Here is a 25,729-nt window from a genome sequence, read left to right on the forward strand (position 1 = left end):
CAGGTGGGGGTGAGGAGGAGGGGGGGGAAGGGGGGTATTGAGGTTGGGTATAGCCTTGGGAAGAGATTTGTGTTCTCTAGTTTGAGGAGCTTTGTGGAGGTGGGGGGGGGAGGGGAGGGACAGGGAAGGGTGGGGGAGGTGAGACGGTTGGGGGGGAGGGGGAGGGGGAAAGTGGGGTGGGGGGGTGTGAGGGGGGGGGGGGGAGGAGGAGGGGGGGGCAGGGGAATGGGACGTTAGGGTGCAGGGGAGATCAGGGTTATCTCCCATGATTTCCTCGCAGTTCCCTTCGTAGTGATATATCCTTTATAGGTTTGCATTACTAGGCACCTGTGTTTAAAGTGCTTATCAGACGCCTGTTTCACTCTGTCTTAGCCATTGCCATGATGGAGTGAGATTTCGGGTACCAAGCGCGTGTGTAGGTTTTCTACTGTGCTTTATCTGGGCAGGGGGGGGGACAGGGGGGGGTAGGGTGTATGTGTGGAGGGAAGGGGGGAGGGGAGGGGGTGGGATAAGGGGGGGGTTGGGGGGGAGTGGGGGGGGAGGGGGAGAAGGGAGGGGGGAGAGGATGTGGAGTAGGCGGGCTGGGTGGGGAGTGGTGGGGGGAAGGGGAGTGAGGGGTTGGAGAGGGGGGAGAAGAGAGCTTTGGGTTTAATGATCCGTCTTATTACATCGACATTTTTCATTGCAGTACAATATACAGATTACTGGATTACATTGTTAGGCAAAGGCATAAGAAAAAAGGAAAATCACAGCAGTGTGTATCTCCAGACACTCATTCCCTCGATATTCCTCTTGGTAAGCTAGGGGAGATCATGGGTACCTTTAATGAGAGCGGTTCTCTTTTCGGTGTGTTAGTCGGGGGGGGGCAGGAGGTTGAGGGGGGGGGATGGGAGGTTGGGGGGAAGGGGGGGAGGGGGGGAGGGGAGGGGAGGGGGGGTAGAGGGGGGGGGAGTGGAGGGAGGGGGGAAAGGCTGTGAAGTAGGCAGGCTGGGTGGGGGGTGATGGGGGGTAGGGGGGAAGAGGAGGAGTGTGGGGGGGGGGAGAAGGGAGGGGGGAGAGGATGTGGAGTAGGCGGGCTGGGTGGGGGGTGGTGGGGGGTAGGGGGGGGAGGGGTTGGAGGGGGGGGAGGAGAGAGCTTGGGGTTTAATGACCTGTTCCATTTCATCTACACATTTCACTGCAGTGCACTATACAGACTACTGGGTTACATTGCTAGACACAGGTAAGCGCAGAAAGGAAAATCACAACCATGTTTATCTCCAGATTCTCATTCCCTCGTTATTTCTCTAGATAAGCTAAGGGGGGTCATAGGGAACGTTAAAGAGCAGTTCGCGACCCCATGAGGGGGTTAATTGAGTTCTTGCCATTGATCGGGGCCTCAGCAGTTCTAGGGTCCCAGGTGTATCGGGGGGGGGGCAGGGGGGGAGGGGCGCTTGGGTGAACATCCACGGTACCTTTAGGGGTTGTCGGGGGGGGGGGAGTGGGGGGGGGAGGTGAGGGTGTTATTTTCATACGACCTGTCTCTTGGTGGTTTCAGCTTGGGAGGGAGGAGAGGGGGAGGATTCCCTTGACCAAAAGGAGTTCAGGGGGCCGGCGGCCCTGTCCGCGCGGGCGCCTCGGTGCTGAGTCTCCTGGCTTTCGGGATGAATGGCCGGGGGGGAGAAATAGTATGAGGGGGGGAGGTAGGGGGGGGGCTTTTTTTCTTTCTTTTTTTCTCCTTTTTTCCCCCCCTCGGTGGAATTGCGCCATTGCGCACGTGCGGGCCTTGCCGTCCTGATCTTGGGACTCGTTCCTCGGAGCTGATGACGTTAGCGACTTCTCCCCGTCCCATGGTGGGCCCGTTGGCGGCTGAATCTACTTTGCTATCTCAGCGGAGCTAGGCCCGTCATCTGCTGGCTTGTGCTGGGGCTCCGGACGGCTCGGCTCGGACAAGGTAAGGATAGGGGAGGGGGGGGGAGTGAGGGGTTGGGGGGGGGGAGTGAGGGGTGGGGGGGAGGGCAATAGGGAGTGGGGGGAAGGGGAGGCTTGGGGGGGGAGAGGGGGGGGGCAGGGGGGACTGGGTTCTAGGGGGGGAGGGGGATGGGGGAAATTCCTGGTGCTTGTGGTAAGGAGGGTTGAGAGAGGGTAGTGCTGGAGGGATAGACTAAGTGGGGCGAGAGGTCAGTGTGGTATGGAGGTTTGGTTGAAGCACGCGGGTCAGCCATCTTGTTCTTGCGAGGCAGGCTTTGTTGCTCCCTGGGTCTTTTGGCTGGCGATTCGTTCCGACGCTCTTGGTGTTTCCGCCGGGTCTGCTCGTAGTGCTCTGGGGGGGCTTCTCTCTCTCTCCCCGTCTCTTCGGCTGGGGACTCCTATCGCCTCGAGGAACTCCTTGATGTCGTCAGGATCGGTGATGGTGAAGAACCGCCCGTTCCTCGGGACAACGAGCTTGAAGGGGAAGCCCCAGCGGTAGGGGATTCCGCGATCCCTGAGAATTGCCGTGAGGGGTTTCATCCCTTGTCTTTTCAGGACGGTCCATCTGGAGAGGTCGTTGAATACTTGAATCGTGTAAGTATCCATTTTGATGCCGCCATCCCTTCTCGCAGCTGCAGAGATCTTTTCTTTCGCCGTGTATGTGTGGAACTTCATAATGACATCCCTTGGGCGCTTTGGGTCTGGCGATTTAGGGCCAAGGGCTCTGTGCGCCCTGTCGAGTTGGAGCTCGTGTTCTGTGAGGTCAGGTACCAGCTTTAAGAAGACGTTTTTGAGGTAAGTTGGTAGTGATTCTGGGGGGACTGTCTCGGGGATACCTCTGAACCGCAGGTTCTGCCTGCGGTCCCTATTTTCGTGATCTTCAATGGTGGATTTTAGCTCGGCAATTTCGTGGCCCATTCGCGCCATCTCATCCTCCAAGTTTGAGTGGGAATCTGCTATCGTTGCCATTTTCGCCTCCACTTCGTCTGCCCGTGAGTTCAATTTATTCACATCCTCTCTAATGTCCCTTAAAACCTTCTCGAGGTCTTGAGTGAAACCTTTCCGAATTCTGAGGAGTAGGGCTTCAAAGAAAGCCGGGTTGAGCTCTTGCTGTTGTGCAGGACTGTGCTGGGGCGTATCGGCCGCCTCCGCAGCGTCCTCGTGTTCTTCGTCGCCATCTTGGATGCTTGCTGCCAGCTCCATCTGTCTCTGTGCTGGGTGGAAGAACTTAGTTACGGGGTTCTGCGATTTCCTTTGGTTCCTCCCCGTCATGCCTGGGTACCTTAGGGAGGCTGTTAGACGCTTTTGGGGGAAATTCGTTCGGTTTGGAGTGCTGTTCTAATAGCGTTCTGGGGAGGGTGTCGGGAGCTCTCCTTTTACCCGTCCACTCACGGAGGATGGAGGGTTGTGGCACTCTGAGGCTCAGGCAGCAGGGCCAAATTCTTGGCAATTGGGACATGCAGCCTTGTACCCCTTTAAGGGGAGATGTTCCTTTAAGATGGCCGCTTCCTCCTCTGCAGCCACGTGGTGGGACCAGCAGTACCTTCAGTGAGAGGTCCCAGTGCTCTCCCAGTGCTCTCCCCTGCCGGGATTGCCTGATGGGGTATGTAGCTAGATTTCTTGATTAATTGTCTCGGGGGGGAGAGAGGGGGGGCACGCGGGGACCGCAGCGGAGTGATGCTGCTCAGGCTTCCTCGCGGGGCTACGGGAGGCTGCCGCAGGCGCGCCTCAGGCACCGCTCACGGGGGGAGGGGGGTTTCCCCGAACACCACAGTCAGACCGGGCACCGCGGGACACCCGGAGCTTAGCTCCACCGCCCCTCCTACCTCCCGCTCCGCTTCTCCAGATGGCTCCTCCGATTTTGTGTGTGGGGCAGGGGGAGACTTCCACTGGGGGTCGGGGCTCACAGGAGGCCTCCCAGAGCGCCGGCAAGTCCACTCCAAATCGCAGGAAAAGATGAGTCCTGTGCGCAGCTAGTCTTTGGGGTTCTGGGCTGTAAGGTTTGGGGGGGGATTTGTTTATTTAAATGCTGTGTCTTAGGTTATTCGTTGGAGGGGCCCTGGAGCAAGTCTCTCAGGCAGCCATTCCTCGTGACGTCACAGGAAGTCTTCCAACTTCCTTTTTTAAATTTCCATACTACTTTAAAGATTTCTACTTAAAAGAATTTCTGCTTAAGAGCAAAGGCTGCAAGCAGAAGTGTATATAGATGAAGGTTTACCCCGGGCAGTATATGTGATGGGAGAGGTTGGCACTGCCACCGCCCAGCCTCCTTTCTCAGTGTATATAGATGAAGGTTTACCCTGGGCAGTATATGTGATGGGAGAGGTTGGCACTGCCACCGCCCAGCCTCCTTTCTCAGTGTATATAGATGAAGGTTTACCCCGGGCAGTATATGTGATGGGAGGTTGGCACTGCCCCCGCCCAGCCTCCTTTCTCAGTGTATATAGATGGAGGTTTATCCGGGGCAGTATATGCGATGGGAGAGGTTGGCACTGCCCCCGCCCAGCCTCCTTTCTCAGTGTATATAGATGGAGGTTTATCCGGGGCAGTATATGCGATGGGAGAGGTTGGCACTGCCCCCGCCCAGCCTCCTTTCTCAGTGTATAAAGATGGAGGTATACCCCGGGCAGTATATGTGATGGGAGAGGTTGGCACTGCCACCGCCCAGCCTCCTTTCTCAGTGTATATAGATGAAGGTTTACCCCGGGCAGTATATGTGATGGGAGAGGTTGGCACTGCCACCACCCAGCCTCCTTTCTCAGTGTATATAGATGAAGGTTTACCCCGGGCAGTATATGTGATGGGAGAGGTTGGCACTGCCACTGCCCAGCCTCCTTTCTCAGTGTATATAGATGAAGGTTTACCCCGGGCAGTATATGTGATGGGAGAGGTTGGCACTGCCATCTCCCACCTCCTTTCTCAGTGTATATAGATGGTTTACCCCGGGCAGTATATGTGACGGGAGAGGTTGGCACTGCCCAAGCCCAGCCTCCTTTCTCAGTGTATATAGATGGCTTACCCCGGACAGTATATGTGATGGGAGAGGTTGGCACTGCCACCGCCCAGCCTCCTTTCTCAGTGTATATAGATGAAGGTTTACCCCGGGCAGTATATGTGATGGGAGAGGTTGGCACTGCCACCGCCCAGCCTCCTTTCTCAGTGTATATAGATGAAAGTTTACCCCGGGCAGTATATGTGATGGGAGAGGTTGGCACTGCCACCGCCCAGCCTCCTTTCTCAGTGTATATAGATGAAGGTTTACCCCGGGCAGTATATGTGATGGGAGAGGTTGGCACTGCCACCACCCAGCCTCCTTTCTCAGTGTATATAGATGAAGGTTTACCCCGGGCAGTATATGTGATGGGAGAGGTTGGCACTGCCACTGCCCAGCCTCCTTTCTCAGTGTATATAGATGAAGGTTTACCCCGGGCAGTATATGTGATGGGAGAGGTTGGCACTGCCATCTCCCACCTCCTTTCTCAGTGTATATAGATGGTTTACCCCGGGCAGTATATGTGACGGGAGAGGTTGGCACTGCCCCCGCCCAGCCTCCTATCTCAGTGTATATAGATGGTATACCCCGGGCAGTATATGTGATGGGAGAGGTTGGCACTGCCACCGCCCAGCCTCCTTTCTCAGTGTATATAGATGAAGGTTTACCCCGGGCAGTATATGTGATGGGAGAGGTTGGCATTGCCACTGCCCAGCCTCCTTTCTCAGTGTATATAGGTGAAGGTTTACCCCGGGCAGTATATGTGATGGGAGAGGTTGGCACTGCCATCTCCCACCTCCTTTCTCACTGTATATAGATGGCTTACCCCGGGCAGTATATGTGATGGGAGAGGTTGGCACTGCCACCGCCCAGCCTCCTTTCTCAGTGTATATAGATGAAGGTTTACCCTGGGCAGTATATGTGATGGGAGAGGTTGGCACTGCCCCCGCCCAGCCTCCTTTCTCAGTGTATAAAGATGAAGGTTTACCCCGGGCAGTATATGTGATGGGAGAGGTTGGCACTGCCACCGCCCAGCCTCCTTTCTCAGTGTATATAGATGAAGGTTTACCCCGGGCAGTATCTGTGATGGGAGAAGTTGGCACTGCCCCCGCCCAGCCTCCTTTCTCAGTATATATAGATGAAGGTTTACCCCGGGCAGTATCTGTGATGGGAGAGGTTGGCACTGCCCCCGCCCAGCCTCCTTTCTCACTGTATATAGATGGTTTATCCTGGGCAGTATATGTGATGGGAGAGGTTGGCACTGCCCCCGCCCAGCCTCCTTTCTCAGTGTATATAGATGAAGGTTTACCCCGGGCAGTATATGTGATGGGAGAGGTTGGCACTGCCACCGCCCAGCCTCCTTTCTCAGTGTATATAGATGAAGGTTTACCCTGGGCAGTATATGTGATGGGAGAGGTTGGCACTGCCCCCGCCCAGCCTCCTTTCTCAGTATATATAGATGGAGGTTTACCCAGGGCAGTATATGTGATGGGAGAGGTTGGCACTGCCACCGCCCAGCCTCCTTTCTCAGTGTATATAGATGGTTTACCCCGGGCAGTATATGTGATGGGAGAGGTTGGCACTGCCACTGCCCAGCCTCCTTTCTCAGTGTATATAGAAGAAGGTTTACCCCGGGCAGTATATGTGATGGGAGAGGTTGGCACTGCCCCCGCCCAGCCTCCTTTCTCACTGTATATAGATGAAGGTTTACCCCGGGCAGTATATGTGATGGGAGAGGTTGGCAATGCCCCCGCCCAGCCTCCTTTCTCACTGTATATAGATGAAGGTTTACCCTGGGCAGTATATGCGATGGGAGAGGTTGGCACTGCCCCCGCCCAGCCTCCTTTCTCACTGTATATAGATGAAGGTTTACCCTGGGCAGTATATGTGACGGGAGAGGTTGGCACTGCCACCGCCCAGCCTCCTTTCTCAGTATATATAGATGGAGGTTTATCCTGGGCAGTATATGTGATGGGAGAGGTTGGCACTGCCCCCGTCCAGCCTCCTTTCTCAGTGTATATAGATGGAGGTTTACCCCGGGCAGTATATGTGATGGGAGAGGTTGGCACTGCCACCACCCAGCCTCCTTTCTCAGTGTATATAGATGGAGGTTTACCCCAGGCAGTATATGTGATGGGAGAGTTTGGCACTGCCACCGCCCAGCCTCCTTTCTCAGTGTATATAGATGGAGGTTTACCCCAGGCAGTATATGTGATGGGAGAGGTTGGCACTGCCACCGCCCAGCCTCCTTTCTCAGTGTATATAGATGGAGGATTACCCCGGGCAGTATATGTGATGGGAGAGGTTGGCACTGCCACCGCCCAGCCTCCTTTCTCAGTGTATATAGATGAAAGTTTACCCCGGGCAGTATATGTGATGGTAGAGGTTGGCACTGCCACCGCCCAGCCTCCTTTCTCAGTGTATATAGATGAAAGTTTACCCCGGGCAGTATATGTGATGGGAGAGGTTGGCACTGCCCCCGCCCAGACTCCTTTCTCAGTGTATATAGATGGAGGTTTATCCTGGGCAGTATATGTGATGGGAGAGGTTGGCACTGCCCCCGCCCAGCCTCCTTTCTCAGTGTATATAGATGGAGGTTTACCCCGGGCAGTATATGTGATGGGAGAGGTTGGCACTGCCCCCGCCCAGCCTCCTTTCTCAGTGTATATAGATGGAGGTTTACCCCAGGCAGTATATGTGATGGGAGAGTTTGGCACTGCCCCCGCCCACCCTCCTTTCTCAGTGTATATAGATGGAGGTTTATCCCGGGCAGTATATGTGATGGGAGAGGTTGGCACTGCCACCGCCCAGCCTCCTTTCTCAGTGTATATAGATGGAGGTTTACCCCAGGCAGTATATGTGATGGGAGAGTTTGGCACTGCCACCGCCCAGCCTCCTTTCTCAGTGTATATAGATGGAGGTTTACCCCAGGCAGTATATGTGATGGGAGAGGTTGGCACTGCCACCGCCCAGCCTCCTTTCTCAGTGTATATAGATGGAGGATTACCCCGGGCAGTATATGTGATGGGAGAGGTTGGCACTGCCACCGCCCAGCCTCCTTTCTCAGTGTATATAGATGAAAGTTTACCCCGGGCAGTATATGTGATGGGAGAGGTTGGCACTGCCCCCGCCCAGACTCCTTTCTCAGTGTATATAGATGGAGGTTTATCCTGGGCAGTATATGTGATGGGAGAGGTTGGCACTGCCCCCGCCCAGCCTCCTTTCTCAGTGTATATAGATGGAGGTTTACCCCGGGCAGTATATGTGATGGGAGAGGTTGGCACTGCCCCCGCCCAGCCTCCTTTCTCAGTGTATATAGATGGAGGTTTACCCCAGGCAGTATATGTGATGGGAGAGTTTGGCACTGCCCCCGCCCACCCTCCTTTCTCAGTGTATATAGATGGAGGTTTATCCCGGGCAGTATATGTGATGGGAGAGGTTGGCACTGCCACCGCCCAGCCTCCTTTCTCAGTGTATATAGATGGAGGTTTACCCCGGGCAGTATATGTGTGTCAGGGTTCTGCTCGCCACAAACCAGGACCGGACCGCGAGGCTGAGGTGGGGTTGTAAAAGCACCGACCTGAGACCGCGCAGGCTGATCCGGATTGCGCAGTTCGTAGTCATATGTCGCAGGATCAGGATTGGAGAAGACAGCGTCGTCGTTTTACAAGCCAGGGTCAGAACAGGAGACGTCAGGATAAACATTGTTCATGCAAGAGTTCGGCAATAAGGAGATAGGAGAAACCCGCTTCAGCTTAGGAGCGCGGGGTTGGCCTTTGAGCGAGCGACGACCATGGCCCATGGTGCTGGTCACAGGAGATGGTAGGCAGACCAGAATAGCACACCGTCTAGCTGCACGGGTGCACCAGTGCTACAGCGCAAAAGTCCTGAGCGGGCAAGGGAATCCACTGTTACAGCGCAGGAACCAGGACACGGCCTCTCTATATTAGGGAAAGAGTAGGCCCCAGGAACCAGGAAGCTGTAGATACAGGGAAACCTCCGCTTCAGTGCAGGAATCCAGGAGACTGCAGAACGCAGGGACGAAACCACTACTTAGTGCAGGAATCCAGGAGGCTGAAGGACGCAGGAACGAATCTCTGCTTCAGCACAGGGGAACAAGCGGCTTGAAGGGAGCTGAAGGATGCAGGACGTAACCTGGAATCAGCATAGGAGAACAAACGGCTTGAAGGAAGCTGAAGGACGCAGGGCGTGACCTGGTATCAGCAAAGGGGAACAAGCGAGAGCTTGTGGCAAAACAGTTGACATCCAGTAAGGACTATGCTCGGCAAGGAGCATTATGGGCAAGCAATACTTAAAGGCCAGCGGGCCAATCCCCGGCGGGGGTGTGAAGGTACTGCCCCTAATGAGTGAATGCAAGTATAGTTTGCAATGAAAGGCTGCACAGCTGCAGTAGATACCAGAGGGAGTGTGTATTGCTTTGAGTGAATCCAGGCTGCAGCAAACCTCAGGAAAGCTGTTCCAGAACTGCACCGGTCTGCAAGGTAAGGTAACCAGTAAACCGTGGAGCGGATTCCTTACAGTACCCCCCCCTTCACACGAGACCTCCGGGCGAACATGAGCACTCATAGAGTTAGAGGCCCGGGAATTGTTGCTGAACCGTCTAGGATTGGGGCTAGAGTCGTACTCCAGAGACTCATGATTAGTCCTTAGTGTACCCCCACCCCACGGTGAGAACTTTGGCCAGACAGGACCATCCATGGGCCTTGGGGACATTGAGTTGTTCCTAAACTTCTTTAGGCATCCGTAAACGAGCAGTTCTTTGGTGAGTACAGTTCTAGGATATAAGATTGATGGAGGAAACATCCTTGGTACATGGCTTGCCTCGCAAAATGTCTTGGAAATCCAGGGCTGTGAAGAACCAGAGAGTTCCAGAGCAAAAACGGTAGAAGAACCCCCACTGAAAGCCCAGTCCTTAATAAAGGAACCTGAATCTAGGATCCGCGGCCCTGATAGTTGATCGAATACACCAGGAGAAACTTTGTAACAGAAAAAGTCTTGGCTGACCACTGCATGTTGGAATTTGCGAGGAATTTTTCCTCTAGAAGGCTCCCAGGTAATGGTTAGTAAGGGTATAGGCTGGTTGGAAGCATCTCCCGGTATTGGTATGGAAGGTGACGAGGCAAGCAGTAAACCAGGCATAGGGACCGAAATCTTGGGATACGTACAGAGTATTTCCAACTGAGAGGAAATAACAGGGGCAACCGAAAATTCCGAGGGACAAAACCATGGTTTAGCAGGAGCAGAGAAGCAAACAACAGTAGAGCTCTCTAATACTGGGAAATCTTCATTGGGAGATAATATTGTCAGTGAATCAGGAATAGTCCTTGGGATCTTCAAATCAGTAGCTTGAGAAAAAGGCAGAGCCAGGGTAGTGGTGGGAGGGAAGCTAACATCAGAAGCTGAAGTCTGTACCTCAGTGACAGGGATCTGAGAATCAACAAGCAGCAAGTATGAACTATGAAAACTCTTAATGACATGCACCTTAGGAGTACAAAGAGTCTTCTCTAAAACTGCAATGGCCCTAACCACAGGGGTACCTAACCTGACAAAAACATGAATTGGTGTGTTTTCTAGTGCAAAATCTCTGATCACAGGACTCCTAACCGATAGTGAGGGTATCTGGGTTTGATTAGGGAAAAAATCAGATGTATTGATAAGTGACATAGAAACACTTACTGAGATTCTAAATTTGCTGGACATGTGAGAAAAAATACCCTTTAAGACAGGAGCTTTAATCTCCCCCCCGAGTAACCCCATGTTTGCTGGGACATATTTAGACACAGTACTGAGGGACTGGGTTTCAGCAAAGGCAGAACAGCTAAAAAGCTCAGATTTAAACCCCAGGACTTGTAATATGTGCATGGTGTCCTCAGACAGTACTAAGGGAGTGACCGCAGATATGCTGATCCCCAAAGGATTAGCCTGGAGAGAGAAATCAGGAGAGCCCCCAGACAGGATACCCCTTATAGAAAGAGCCTCAGAATCAGAAGGAGAATCATTACCTCTCAGAGTCTCAAAACTAGTAAGACACAATTCAGCAAAAAGGGAAACAGTATGCAAGCTTTTTACTGATCTATATGAAAAAGCGTCACTTTTGGGAGAAAACCGTGCGTCCGCAAACATTCCTGGGAACACAATATGAACCCCAGGAGGGACATACAGACTACTGTATGCCTTTAACCCTAAGCTTAAAGAGGAGGAGAACTCAGACAGTACACGGGGGTTAATCATAACTGTACTGGTCTCTGAAGTAGGTATTTGGTAAGGGATGTCTGGGAAACCAGAACTTACTGCAGACTCCATAATGTGGGAACTATGCGCTGAAGCAGGGATCACCGCTATGTGGGCGACAGGCTGGTTCAGTGAAATACCCGGGAGAAGGAACTCTGCGACTAAGCTTAGGGAAAAACCTGACTCCTGAATACATTTAACAGGAACCAGAACTTTAGCCGAAGTCTCCGGAGACGAAACTGCGGAAACTTGAGCTGAAGCAGGGGATTTATAGCAAAGAATATCTAGAGACTCCGTACGGTTATGGGAATCCCTCAATGCAACCTCTGCTGTCTGACTTGTGGACTCATTCTCTGAGGCTACAACGAAGGCATTAACTTGGAGGCAGCAAGAATTTACAGGGGTTAATGCAGACAATGCCTGAGAGTAATACATAGGTAACCTTTTCTCTGTATTAGAAGAGAGCAGGAATCTCTCGTCTGAAGCTAGGGGCGTGACCGTGGCTGACAGAGAACAGGGATTTACCAAAGGAAACTCAGAGAGCTGCCCCACAGAGGTTAATACAGAAATAACCCTGGGAACAGAACTTAGGGATTCTTTCTCTGAAGGGGAAAGCGCGCAGGACTGTCTAGCAGAGTTTAAAGCTGGAAAACCCTCAAGACCTAGAGAGAGGGATTCAAAGCTAGAAATAGGAGAACTAAGGGACTTATTCTCTGATACAAGAACCTTAGTGTTAGTTAGTGACACATATGTGTTCTCCAAGGGGACCTCACAGGACTGATCGGCAGGGGTTAATGTAGACATATCATTAGTGTCAGGGAACCCAGGCATACAATCAGAGCTTGGGACTGTGGCAGTTACTACGTTGGGAGATATTGGTAATAGTTCTGTTTGGTCATCTCCCGGAGAGAGAGATACGTCCCCCGGTTTAGCAACAGGACTGGTAGCCGAGGGATACCGCCAAACGACGGCGTGAGCGGCTAAGAGACGATCCTGTTTTAACAAGCAATCATCCAATGCACGGGAAAGTAAATGCAGCGTCTCGTGAGCGAGAGCCACCATGACGGAAGGTTCCGGGAATACTATAGGAATGTCCAAGGATAAAGTCAGGGCATTGAGTGTACTACAGGCGTTGACCAGTTCCACAGGACTCAGCTCCTCCCCAGTTAAAGGGGAATCAGGGGAGCAAGCAATGTTAGCAATGGCCAAAAGACGGGCCAGGTACTGTTTTAAGTCTCTGAGGCAGTAAGCCTTATAAACCAGATTATTACGGCATTTCTTTTGCAAGGGAGTCAAGCCCTCCAACATAAACGGATCTTCCATCAGAGGTATTATATCGCACAAATAATTATTCTCAAACTGGGACTGGTCTACAGGCTGGGACAGGTTTTTAGGAAAAAACTTACCAACCCACACCTCAGCGGGGTCCGAGTTTGTAGGGCCGAGCATACTGTCAGGGTTCTGCTCGCCACAAACCAGGACCGGACCGCGAGGCTGAGGTGGGGTTGTAAAAGCACCGACCTGAGACCGCGCAGGCTGATCCGGATTGCGCAGTTCGTAGTCATATGTCGCAGGATCAGGATTGGAGAAGACAGCGTCGTCGTTGTACAAGCCAGGGTCAGAACAGGAGACGTCAGGATAAACATTGTTCATGCAAGAGTTCGGCAATAAGGAGATAGGAGAAACCCGCTTCAGCTTAGGAGCGCGGGGTTGGCCTTTGCGCGAGCGACGACCATGGCCCATGGTGCTGGTCACAGGAGATGGTAGGCAGACCAGAATAGCACACCGTCTAGCTGCACGGGTGCACCAGTGCTACAGCGCAAAAGTCCTGAGCGGGCAAGGGAATCCACTGTTACAGCGCAGGAACCAGGACACGGCCTCTCTATATTAGGGAAAGAGTAGGCCCCAGGAACCAGGAAGCTGTAGATACAGGGAAACCTCCGCTTCAGTGCAGGAATCCAGGAGACTGTAGAACGCAGGGATGAAACCACTACTTAGTGCAGGAATCCAGGAGGCTGAAGGACACAGGAACGAATCTCTGCTTCAGCACAGGGGAACAAGCGGCTTGAAGGGAGCTGAAGGATGCAGGACGTAACCTGGAATCAGCATAGGAGAACAAACGGCTTGAAGGAAGCTGAAGGACGCAGGGCGTGACCTGGTATCAGCAAAGGGGAACAAGCGAGAGCTTGTGGCAAAACAGTTGACATCCAGTAAGGACTATGGGCCTCATGCAGTAAGCCCCGATACAAAATTTTCGGCACGAATTGCGAAAATGTATTTTTTGGGCGATTTGCCCTCGCAGTATTCAGTAAGGGCCGAATCCTTCCGATCCCTGCTGAAGCACTGCGAAAGCAAAGCTGCCGATGAGCTGTGGCGATACAGCCTGGCTCCCGATAAGGCTCCCGATAAGCCTTTGGTGCCGATAGATGTTTGCAGCTGAGAGAGACAAGCCGCTCTCTCAGCGCAAACTTCGGCACCAAAAAAAGTATTTAAAAACAACTTTTATTTATACTCTACATGTGCAGGGGGTCTTCGGAGCTGAACCGCGTTGGTTTGAGGTCCGGGGACCCCCTGCCCCCCGAGATACAGGCCCCTTTATGAGGTGCCGGTATCCCTCGGCGTTTAAAGGTCCCGATCACGTGACCGCGGCCTGTAAACAAACCAGAGGGATACCGGCACCCCATAAAGGGGCCTGTATCTCGGGGGGCAGGGGGTCCCCGGACCTCAAACCAACGCTGTTCTGCTCCGGAGACCCTCTGCACATGTATAGTATAAATAAAACACACACACATCAATAAAGACTCGTTCCTTACCTTGGCGGCTATGTGCAACGGTAATGAAGCAGCATGAATGTCTTTTTAATTATACTGTACAGTGAGCAGGGGGTCCCCTGAGCTGAACCGCATTGCTTTGTGGACCAGGGACCCCCTGCTTCCCGAGTTACAGGCCCCGGTATGTGTCATCGGGTGGCAGTGTCGCCGCCATGTTTATAGCGTCCCCGCAATAAACATGGCGTCCACACTGTAACCGATGGCCCAAACCGGGGCCTGTAACTCGGGAGGCAGGGGGTCTCTGAGCCACAAATAAATGCGCTTCAGCTCAGGGGGCCTCCTGCTTCCGCACAATATTATTAAAATACATTAATGCTGCTTCATTACCATAGCGGATAGCCGCTAAGGCAATGAAGGGGTTAACGCATAGTAGCATGTTTATTGGGGACAAATGCCCCCAATAAACATAGCAGCAATACACAACATACAGTATAGTAATGGGCAGAATGACTATTATCCACAAATGGATAATAGTGCAGTTGTCCATTTACAATACTTACACAACAATAAAGACTTTAAATACATACAGTAGCGACATCTTTTATTGCACTGAATGCCGCCGGCAAGCCGGGATCTACCCCAGCTGCCGCCAGTAACAACCGCGCGCCGCCGCGTTTCCCCCACGCACCCCCCCTCCACTTCGCGCGCAATTTAAATCCCTTCCCGACCCCGTACAAGGCTCCTGCTATGCCGCTCTGCTTCCCCGCACCCCCGCTTACCTTCATTTGATCTCCAGGGGTGTCGGGGAAGCCTGCGGAAGCCGGGGAAGACGGGGAAGCCGGGCGCGCATGTTACTGTGACGTCACAGTGCGCCGCCACGCGCCGCGGCTACCCGCTTCCCAGACGCATGCAGCCGGCGGCTTTTACTCGAATAAAAGCTGCCGCTGCTGTATAGCACTCACCCATGTCCCACTGCCACGATGAAGGCCATCCTCATCTTCATCCTGCCCATGCCCCATCCGCTTCTGCAAAACAAACACAAGAATTACAACATCCAAATTAATGTCCCCTAACCCCTTAATCACCATAGCGGTTATTAACCGCTACAGTTATTAAGGGGTTAAGCCACCATCACCCACATACCCTCCCCCACAAAGCCCCCCAACCACCCTCACCCAATACCCACAGGGGAGTCCTACCAAATACCCTTGGGCCTAATACCCCCTCCCCCAGCACATACAGTACAATAATGTGCCAAATAACTATTATCCACATAGGGATAATACATTATTTGGCCATTATTAAACACATTCAATAACGTTAAAATGTAAATAAAATTGTACTAACCTCATCAATAAGAAGTCTCCGTCGCCAGCATCATCCTTGGGGTCCGTTGCCAACATTAGAAATAGCCACAACATTTCAATATCATTAACATAACACTGAACCCCTTAATCACCTTATCGGGTACTAACCTGAAAGGTAATTAAGGGGTGAAGCCATCCTGCAATGCCTACAACAGTTATGCATAACATCTTCAGTGAAATAAAAACCAATTGCCTAACCAAATTCCATTTAATCATTCAATCTGTAGGCTCACATGCCTCATAAAACATTGCATTTACAGTGTATACATGTAGCATAACATGTAAACTGCATGTACACGCTGCAAATCAATGTTAACAATACAATAATGCCACTCAAATCGCCATACATCACAAGAAGTATATTATTTAATACAATAAACTCACCATCAATGAATTACCACACATCAATTACATCCCTAAACAATTAAAATACCATCCATACCAATTACACAATGAACTAAAGCTATCCTAACAGAGAACCACTTCAAAACATAGAAAAAAGTACACCAACAAATACAATATACTAAAGCAAGGCTTTCCATATCCTATTGTACGGCCTGGAAGCCCAAAACTTACATCTGTCTAAAAATAAAATACATTTAGCACACATCAATGCATAGCCACAATGATTAACAATACAGAATTAGAAGCTTTAACAACACTATCATTTCTTACCCTGTATATATATCTGTACACATACATACAGACATACATACAGTGGGAAGAAATGATATGCATTATAAAAAATGAAAACATGAAAAAGCAACACAAAAAACAGTTACATTAAGTACATTTCTTTATTTAACTTACCATTACTTGCCCCCACCGACTCCCGTTGATCAGCTTACTCACGAACCAATCCACGACACCATCCACGACACCATCCAGGAACAAATCCACGACACCATCCAGGAACAAATCCACGACACAATCCAGGAACAAATCCACGAACTAAACCAGGAACCAATCCAAGAACAAGTGCAGGAACCAATCCAGGAAGCAAGCCACGAAGAAATCCAAGAAACAATCCACGACACGATCCAGGAACAGGAACCCATAAAAGAAAAGAAAAAAACAAATTAAACATTAAAATAATAAAACATGACAATCAAGGGTTGTACTAGTTTTATTCTTAGTGAATCTGTATTACAATACCTTGTTCCGGGGTCTTCTTGACGTCCGGTGCCACGCCCTGGTCTTCAATCTTCAGGAGGAGGTCCGTCCTCCTCGGCATCTGCCTTCAAAATGAGACGACATAGGCTTTTATAGGCCTATGACGTCACATTTGTCGTCATATGGTTCCCACGGCCCTGATTGGGCCGTGAAAACCATGTGTTTTGGCCGATGTAAAAAAATTGATGACGTCACTTAAAGGCAATGCCAGCACAGCCAATCAGAATGGCTTTGCTGCTATTGCCTTTAAGAAAACGTCATGAAATGACACATGGCCGGACTCACATGGTACTTGAACCAATCAGAGTAGGGATGGAGTTCCCACGCTCTGATTGGCTGGCTTACCATGTGAGTCCGGCCATGTGTCATTTCATGACGTTTTCTTAAAGGCAATAGCAGCAAAGCCATTCTGATTGGCTGTGCTGGCATTGCCTTTAAGTGACGTCATCAATTTTTTTACATCGGCCAAAACACATGGTTTTCACGGCCCAATCAGGGCTATTATTGTGGGGCTGGGGTGTTTTTTTTTTATTATTGTGGGTAGTGGGGGTGTGTGAAGGGGGCATTAGCCCCAACGGTGGTTGTTTAGGGCTTGCGGGTGGGTAGCGGGAGGCCTTAACCCCTTCAGGACCGTAGCGGTATTAACCGCTACGGTCGTGAAGGGGTTAAGTGCCCCCGCATCCCCCCCGCAAGTCCTAAACTCACACCCAGGGCCAAATACCCCCCTCACCCATCCCCGCTACCCACAATAACGCTGGCACGGTGGGTTAACCCCTTCATTGCCTTAGCGGTTAGCCGCTAAGGTAATGAAGTGGCTTTTAAATGCCTTTTTCCTGCCTCGGATGCATGCCGGGGGGCTCCGGTGCGGGTATCAGCTCCGGAGACCCCCGGCATCAATCACAGGCAGGAAAAAGGGCTGATTTTTCCTAAGTGTCGCCCTTGCCGATGCTTCTCCTTCAGCAAGTTGCCAACTTTAGTTGGCGGGCTGGATTGGCCATAAAATCTCCAATCTGGCCTGCCGATCAGCACCAAAAAGCTGATCGGGGCTTACTGAATTCAGGCGGGAAAAAAAAGTCCCGATAAGTGGCTTATCGGCAGCCGGGTGGCGAAAAAATTTTTTTCGCAAGAAAAGTTGCCGATAATTCCCACTTATCGGGGCTTACTGAATCAGGAGGGCAAAAAACGGCTATAAAATGCCGAAAAAGCCTTATCGGGGCTTACTGCATGAGGCCCTATGCTCGGCAAGGAGCATTATGGGCAAGCAATACTTAAAGGCCAGCGGGCCAATCCCCGGCGGGGGTGTGAAGGTACTGCCCATAATGAGTGAATGCAAGTATAGTTTGCAATGAAAGGCTGCACAGCTGCAGTAGATCCCAGAGGGAGTGTGTATTGCTTTGAGTGAATCCAGGCTGCAGCAAACCTCAGGAAAGCTGTTCCAGAACTGCACCGGTCTGCAAGGTAAGGTAACCAGTAAACCGTGGAGCGGATTCCTTACAATGTGATGGGAGAGGTTAGCACTGCCCCCGCCCAGCCTCCTTTCTCAGTGTATATAGATGGTTTACCCCGGGCAGTATATGTGACGGGAGAGGTTGGCACTGCCACCGCCCAGCCTCCTTTCTCAGTGTATATAGATGGAGGTTTATCCCGGGCAGTATATGTGATGGGAGAGGTTGGCAATGCCCCCGCCCAGCCTCCTTTCTCAATGTATATAGATGTAGGTTTGCCCCGGGCAGTATATGTGATGGGAGAGGTTGGCACTGCCCCCGCCCAGCCTCCTTTCTCAGTGTATATAGATGGAGGTTTACCCCAGGCAGTATATGTGATGGGAGAGGTTGGCACTGCCACCACCCAGCCTCCTTTCTCAGTGTATATAGATGGAGGATTACCCCGGGCAGTATATGTGATGGGAGAGGTTGACACTGCCACCGCCCAGCCTCCTTTCTCAGTGTATATAGATGAAGGTTTACCCCGGGCAGTATATGTGATGGGAGAGGTTGGCACTGCCACCACCCAGCCTCCTTTCTCAGTGTATATAGATGGAGGATTACCCCGGGCAGTATATGTGATGGGAGAGGTTGGCACTGCCACCGCCCAGCCTCCTTTCTCAGTGTATATAGATGGAGGTTTATCCCGGGCAGTATATGTGATGGGAGAGGTTGGCACTGCCACCGCCCAGCCTCCTTTCTCAGTGTATATAGATGGAGGTTTACCCTGGGCAGTATAAGACGGGAGAGGTTGGCACTGCCCCCGCCCAGCCTTTTTTCTCAGTGTATATAGATTGTTTACCCCTGGGCAGTATTTGTGATGGGAGAGGTTGGCACTGCCCCCGCCCAGCCTCCTTTCTCAGTGTATATAGATGAAGGTTTATCCCGGGCAGTATATGTGATGGGAGAGGTTGGCACTGCCCCCGCCCACCCTCCTTTCTCAGTGTATATAGATGGAGGTTTATCCCGGGCAGTATATGTGATGGGAGAGGTTGGCACTGCCCCCGCCCAGCCTTTTTTCTCAGTGTATATAGATTGTTTACCCCTGGGCAGTATTTGTGATGGGAGAGGTTGGCACTGCCCCCGCCCAGCCTCCTTTCTCAGTGTATATAGATGGAGGTTTACCCCGCGCAGTATATGTGATGGGAGAGGTTGACACTGCCACCGCCCAGCCTCCTTTCTCAGTGTATATAGATGAAGGTTTACCCCGGGCAGTATATGTGATGGGAGAGGTTGGCACTGCCCCCGCCCAGCCTCCTTTCTCATTATATATAGATGAAGGTTTACCCCGGGCAGTATATGTGATGGGAGAGGTTGGCACTGCCCCCGCCCAGCCTCCTTTCTCATTATATATAGATGAAGGTTTACCCCGGGCAGTATATGTGATGGGAGAGGTTGGCACTGCCCCCGCCCAGCCTTTTTTCTCAGTGTATATAGATTGTTTACCCCTGGGCAGTATTTGTGATGGGAGAGGTTGGCACTGCCCCCGCCCAGCCTCCTTTCTCAGTGTATATAGATGGAGGTTTATCCTGGGCAGTATATGTGATGGGAGAGGTTGGCACTGCCCCCGCCCAGCCTCCTTTCTCAGTGTATATAGATGGAGGTTTACCCCAGGCAGTATATGTGATGGGAGAGGTTGGCACTGCCCCCGCCCAGCCTCCTTTCTCAGTGTATATAGATGAAGGTTTACCCCGGGCAGTATATGTGATGGGAGAGGTTGGCACTGCCACCACCCAGCCTCCTTTCTCAGTGTATATAGATGGAGGATTACCCCGGGCAGTATATGTGATGGGAGAGGTTGACACTGCCACTGCCCAGCCTCCTTTCTCAGTGTATATAGATGGTTTACCCCGGGCAGTATATGTGATGGGAGAGGTTGGCACTGCCACCGCCCAGCCTCCTTTCTCAGTGTATATAGATGGAGGTTTATCCCGGGCAGTATATGTGATGGGAGAGGTTGGCACTGCCACCGCCCAGCCTCCTTTCTCAGTGTATATAGATGGAGGTTTATCCCGGGCAGTATATGTGATGGGAGAGGTTGGCACTGCCACCACCCAGCCTCCTTTCTCAGTGTATATAGATGGAGGTTTACCCTGGGCAGTATAAGACGGGAGAGGTTGGCACTGCCCCCGCCCAGCCTTTTTTCTCAGTGTATATAGATTGTTTACCCCTGGGCAGTATTTGTGATGGGAGAGGTTGGCACTGCCCCCGTCCAGCCTCCTTTCTCAGTGTATATAGATGGAGGTTTATCCCGGGCAGTATATGTGATGGGAGAGGTTGGCACTGCCACCGCCCAGCCTTTTTTCTCAGTGTATATAGATGGTTTACCCCAGGCAGTATATGTGATGGTAGAGGTTGGCACTGCCACTGCCCAGCCTCCTTTCTCAGTGTATATAGAAGAAGGTTTACCCCGGGCAGTATATGTGATGGGAGAGGTTGGCACTGCCCCCGCCCAGCCTCCTTTCTCACTGTATATAGATGAAGGTTTACCCCGGGCAGTATATGTGATGGGAGAGGTTGGCACTGCCCCCGCCCAGCCTCCTTTCTCACTGTATATAGATAAAGGTTTACCCTGGGCAGTATATGCGATGGGAGAGGTTGGCACTGCCCCCGCCCAGCCTCCTTTCTCACTGTATATAGATGAAGGTTTACCCTGGGCAGTATATGTGACGGGAGAGGTTGGCACTGCCACCGCCCAGCCTCCTTTCTCAGTATATATAGATGGAGGTTTATCCTGGGCAGTATATGTGATGGGAGAGGTTGGCACTGCCCCCGTCCAGCCTCCTTTCTCAGTGTATATAGATGGAGGTTTACCCCGGGCAGTATATGTGATGGGAGAGGTTGGCACTGCCCCCGCCCAGCCTCCTTTCTCAGTGTATATAGATGAAGGTTTACCCCGCGCAGTATATGTGATGGGAGAGGTTGACACTGCCACCGCCCAGCCTCCTTTCTCAGTGTATATAGATGGAGGTTTACCCCAGGCAGTATATGTGATGGGAGAGGTTGGCACTGCCACCGCCCAGCCTCCTTTCTCAGTGTATATAGATGGAGGATTACCCCGGGCAGTATATGTGATGGGAGAGGTTGACACTGCCACCGCCCAGCCTCCTTTCTCAGTGTATATAGATGAAAGTTTACCCCGGGCAGTATATGTGATGGGAGAGGTTGGCACTGCCCACGCCCAGCCTCCTTTCTCAGTGTATATAGATGAAGGTTTACCCCGGGCAGTATATGTGATGGGAGAGGTTGGCACTGCCACCGCCCAGCCTCCTTTCTCAGTGTATATAGATGAAGGTTTACCCTGGGCAGTATATGTGATGGGAGAGGTTGGCACTGCCCCCGCCCAGCCTCCTTTCTCAGTGTATATAGATGAAGGTTTACCCCGGGCAGTATCTGTGATGGGAGAAGTTGGCACTGCCCCCGCCCAGCCTCCTTTCTCACTGTATATAGATGGTTTATCCTGGGCAGTATATGTGATGGGAGAGGTTGGCACTGCCACCGCCCAGCCTCCTTTCTCAGTGTATATAGATGAAGGTTTACCCTGGGCAGTATATGTGATGGGAGAGGTTGGCACTGCCCCCGCCCAGCCTCCTTTCTCAGTATATATAGATGGAGGTTTACCCAGGGCAGTATATGTGATGGGAGAGGTTGGCACTGCCACCGCCCAGCCTCCTTTCTCAGTGTATATAGATGGTTTACCCCAGGCAGTATATGTGATGGTAGAGGTTGGCACTGCCACTGCCCAGCCTCCTTTCTCAGTGTATATAGAAGAAGGTTTACCCCGGGCAGTATATGTGATGGGAGAGGTTGGCACTGCCCCCGCCCAGCCTCCTTTCTCACTGTATATAGATGAAGGTTTACCCTGGGCAGTATATGCGATGGGAGAGGTTGGCACTGCCCCCGCCCAGCCTCCTTTCTCACTGTATATAGATGAAGGTTTACCCCGGGCAGTATATGTGATGGGAGAGGTTGGCACTGCCACCGCCCAGCCTCCTTTCTCAGTATATATAGATGGATGTTTATCCTGGGCAGTATATGTGATGGGAGAGGTTGGCACTGCCCCCGTCCAGCCTCCTTTCTCAGTGTATATAGATGGAGGTTTACCCCGGGCAGTATATGTGATGGGAGAGGTTGGCACTGCCCCCGCCCAGCCTCCTTTCTCAGTGTATATAGATGAAGGTTTACCCCGCGCAGTATATGTGATGGGAGAGGTTGACACTGCCACCGCCCAGCCTCCTTTCTCAGTGTATATAGATGGAGGTTTACCCCAGGCAGTATATGTGATGGGAGAGGTTGGCACTGCCACCGCCCAGCCTCCTTTCTCAGTGTATATAGATGGAGGATTACCCCGGGCAGTATATGTGATGGGAGAGGTTGACACTGCCACCGCCCAGCCTCCTTTCTCAGTGTATATAGATGAAAGTTTACCCCGGGCAGTATATGTGATGGGAGAGGTTGGCACTGCCACCGCCCAGCCTCCTTTCTCAGTGTATATAGATGAAGGTTTACCCTGGGCAGTATATGTGATGGGAGAGGTTGGCACTGCCCCCGCCCAGCCTCCTTTCTCAGTGTATAAAGATGAAGGTTTACCCCGGGCAGTATATGTGATGGGAGAGGTTGGCACTGCCACCGCCCAGCCTCCTTTCTCCGTGTATATAGATGAAGGTTTACCCCGGGCAGTATCTGTGATGGGAGAAGTTGGCACTGCCCCCGCCCAGCCTCCTTTCTCACTGTATATAGATGGTTTATCCTGGGCAGTATATGTGATGGGAGAGGTTGGCACTGCCCCCGCCCAGCCTCCTTTCTCAGTGTATATAGATGAAGGTTTACCCCGGGCAGTATATGTGATGGGAGAGGTTGGCACTGCCACCGCCCAGCCTCCTTTCTCAGTGTATATAGATGAAGGTTTACCCTGGGCAGTATATGTGATGGGAGAGGTTGGCACTGCCCCCGCCCAGCCTCCTTTCTCAGTATATATAGATGGAGGTTTACCCAGGGCAGTATATGTGATGGGAGAGGTTGGCACTGCCACCGCCCAGCCTCCTTTCTCAGTGTATATAGATGGTTTACCCCGGGCAGTATATGTGATGGGAGAGGTTGGCACTGCCACTGCCCAGCCTCCTTTCTCAGTGTATATAGAAGAAGGTTTACCCCGGGCAGTATATGTGATGGGACAGGTTGGCACTGCCCCCGCCCAGCCTCCTTTCTCACTGTATATAGATGAAGGTTTACCCCGGGCAGTATATGTGATGGGAGAGGTTGGCACTGCCCCCGCCCAGCCTCCTTTCTCACTGTATATAGATGAAGGTTTACCCTGGGCAGTATATGTGATGGGAGAGGTTGGCACTGCCCCCGCCCAGCCTCCTTTCTCACTGTATATAGATGAAGGTTTACCCTGGGCAGTATATGTGACGGGAGAGGTTGGCACTGCCACCGCCCAGCCTCCTTTCTCAGTATATATAGATGGAGGTTTACCCAGGGCAGTATATGTGATGGGAGAGGTTGGCACTGCCACCGCCCAGCCTCCTTTCTCAGTGTATATAGATGGTTTACCCCGGGCAGTATATGTGATGGGAGAGGTTGGCACTGCCACTGCCCAGCCTCCTTTCTCAGTGTATATAAAAGAAGGTTTACCCCGGGCAGTATATGTGATGGGAGAGGTTGGCACTGCCCCCGCCCAGCCTCCTTTCTCACTGTATATAGATGAAGGTTTACCCTGGGCAGTATATGTGATGGGAGAGGTTGGCACTGCCCCCGCCCAGCCTCCTTTCTCACTGTATATAGATGAAGGTTTACCCTGGGCAGTATATGTGATGGGAGAGGTTGGCACTGCCCCCGCCCAGCCTCCTTTCTCACTGTATATAGATGAAGGTTTACCCTGGGCAGTATATGTGATGGGAGAGGTTGGCACTGCCCCCGCCCAGCCTCCTTTCTCAGTGTAAATAGATGGAGGTTTATCCTGGGCAGTATATGTGATGGGAGAGGTTGGCACTGCCACCGCCCAGCCTCCTTTCTCAGTATATATAGATGGAGGTTTATCCTGGGCAGTATATGTGATGGGAGAGGTTGGCACTGCCCCCGTCCAGCCTCCTTTCTCAGTGTATATAGATGGAGGTTTACCCCGGGCAGTATATGTGATGGGAGAGGTTGGCACTGCCACCACCCAGCCTCCTTTCTCAGTGTATATAGATGAAGGTTTACCCCGCGCAGTATATGTGATGGGAGAGGTTGACACTGCCACCGCCCAGCCTCCTTTCTCAGTGTATATAGATGGTTTACCCCGGGCAGTATATGTGATGGGAGAGGTTGACACTGCCACCGCCCAGCCTCCTTTCTCAGTGTATATAGATGGAGGATTACCCCGGGCAGTATATGTGATGGGAGAGGTTGACACTGCCACCGACCAGCCTCCTTTCTCAGTGTATATAGATGAAAGTTTACCCCGGGCAGTATATGTGATGGGAGAGGTTGGCACTGCCACCGCCCAGCCTCCTTTCTCAGTGTATATAGATGGAGGTTTATCCCGGGCAGTATATGTGATGGGAGAGGTTGGCACTGCCACCACCCAGCCTCCTTTCTCAGTGTATATAGATGGAGGTTTACCCCGGGCAGTATATGTGATGGGAGAGGTTGGCACTGCCACCGCCCAGCCTCCTTTCTCAGTGTATATAGATGGAGGTTTATCCCGGGCAGTATATGTGATGGGAGAGGTTGGCACTGCCACCAACCAGCCTCCTTTCTCAGTGTATATAGATGGAGGTTTACCCTGGGCAGTATAAGACGGGAGAGGTTGGCACTGCCCCCGCCCAGCCTTTTTTCTCAGTGTATATAGATGAAGGTTTACCCCGGGCAGTATATGTGATGGGAGAGGTTGGCACTGCCCCCGCCCACCCTCCTTTCTCAGTGTATATAGATGGCGGTTTATCCCGGGCAGTATATGTGATGGGAGAGGTTGGCACTGCCACCGCCCAGCCTCCTTTCTCAGTGTATATAGATGGAGGTTTATCCCGGGCAGTATATGTGATGGGAGAGGTTAGCACTGCCCCCGCCCAGCCTCCTTTCTCAGTGTATATAGATGGTTTACCCCGGGCAGTATATGTGACGGGAGAGGTTGGCACTGCCACCACCCAGCCTCCTTTCTCAGTGTATATAGATGAAGGTTTACCCCGCGCAGTATATGTGATGGGAGAGGTTGGCACTGCCCCCGCCCAGCCTCCTTTCTCAGTGTATATAGATGGAGGTTTACCCCGGGCAGTATATGTGATGGGAGAGGTTGACACTGCCCCCGCCCACCCTCCTTTCTCAGTGTATATAGATGGAGGTTTACCCCGGGCAGTATATGTGATGGGAGAGGTTGGCACTGCCACCACCCAGCCTCCTTTCTCAGTGTATATAGATGAAGGTTTACCCCGGGCAGTATATGTGATGGGAGAGGTTGGCACTGCCACCGCCCAGCCTCCTTTCTCAGTGTATATAGATGGAGGATTACCCCGGGCAGTATATGTGATGGGAGAGGTTGGCACTGCCACCGCCCAGCCTCCTTTCTCAGTGTATATAGATGGAGGATTACCCCGGGCAGTATATGTGATGGGAGAGGTTGGCACTGCCCCCGCCCAGCCTCCTTTCTCACTGTATATAGATGAAGGTTTACCCTGGGCAGTATATGCGATGGGAGAGGTTGGCACTGCCCCTGCCCAGCCTCCTTTCTCACTGTATATAGATGAAGGTTTACCCTGGGCA

Source organism: Ascaphus truei, chromosome 4, assembly GCF_040206685.1.
Source record: "Ascaphus truei isolate aAscTru1 chromosome 4, aAscTru1.hap1, whole genome shotgun sequence".
NCBI classification, from domain to species: Eukaryota; Metazoa; Chordata; class Amphibia; order Anura; family Ascaphidae; genus Ascaphus; species Ascaphus truei.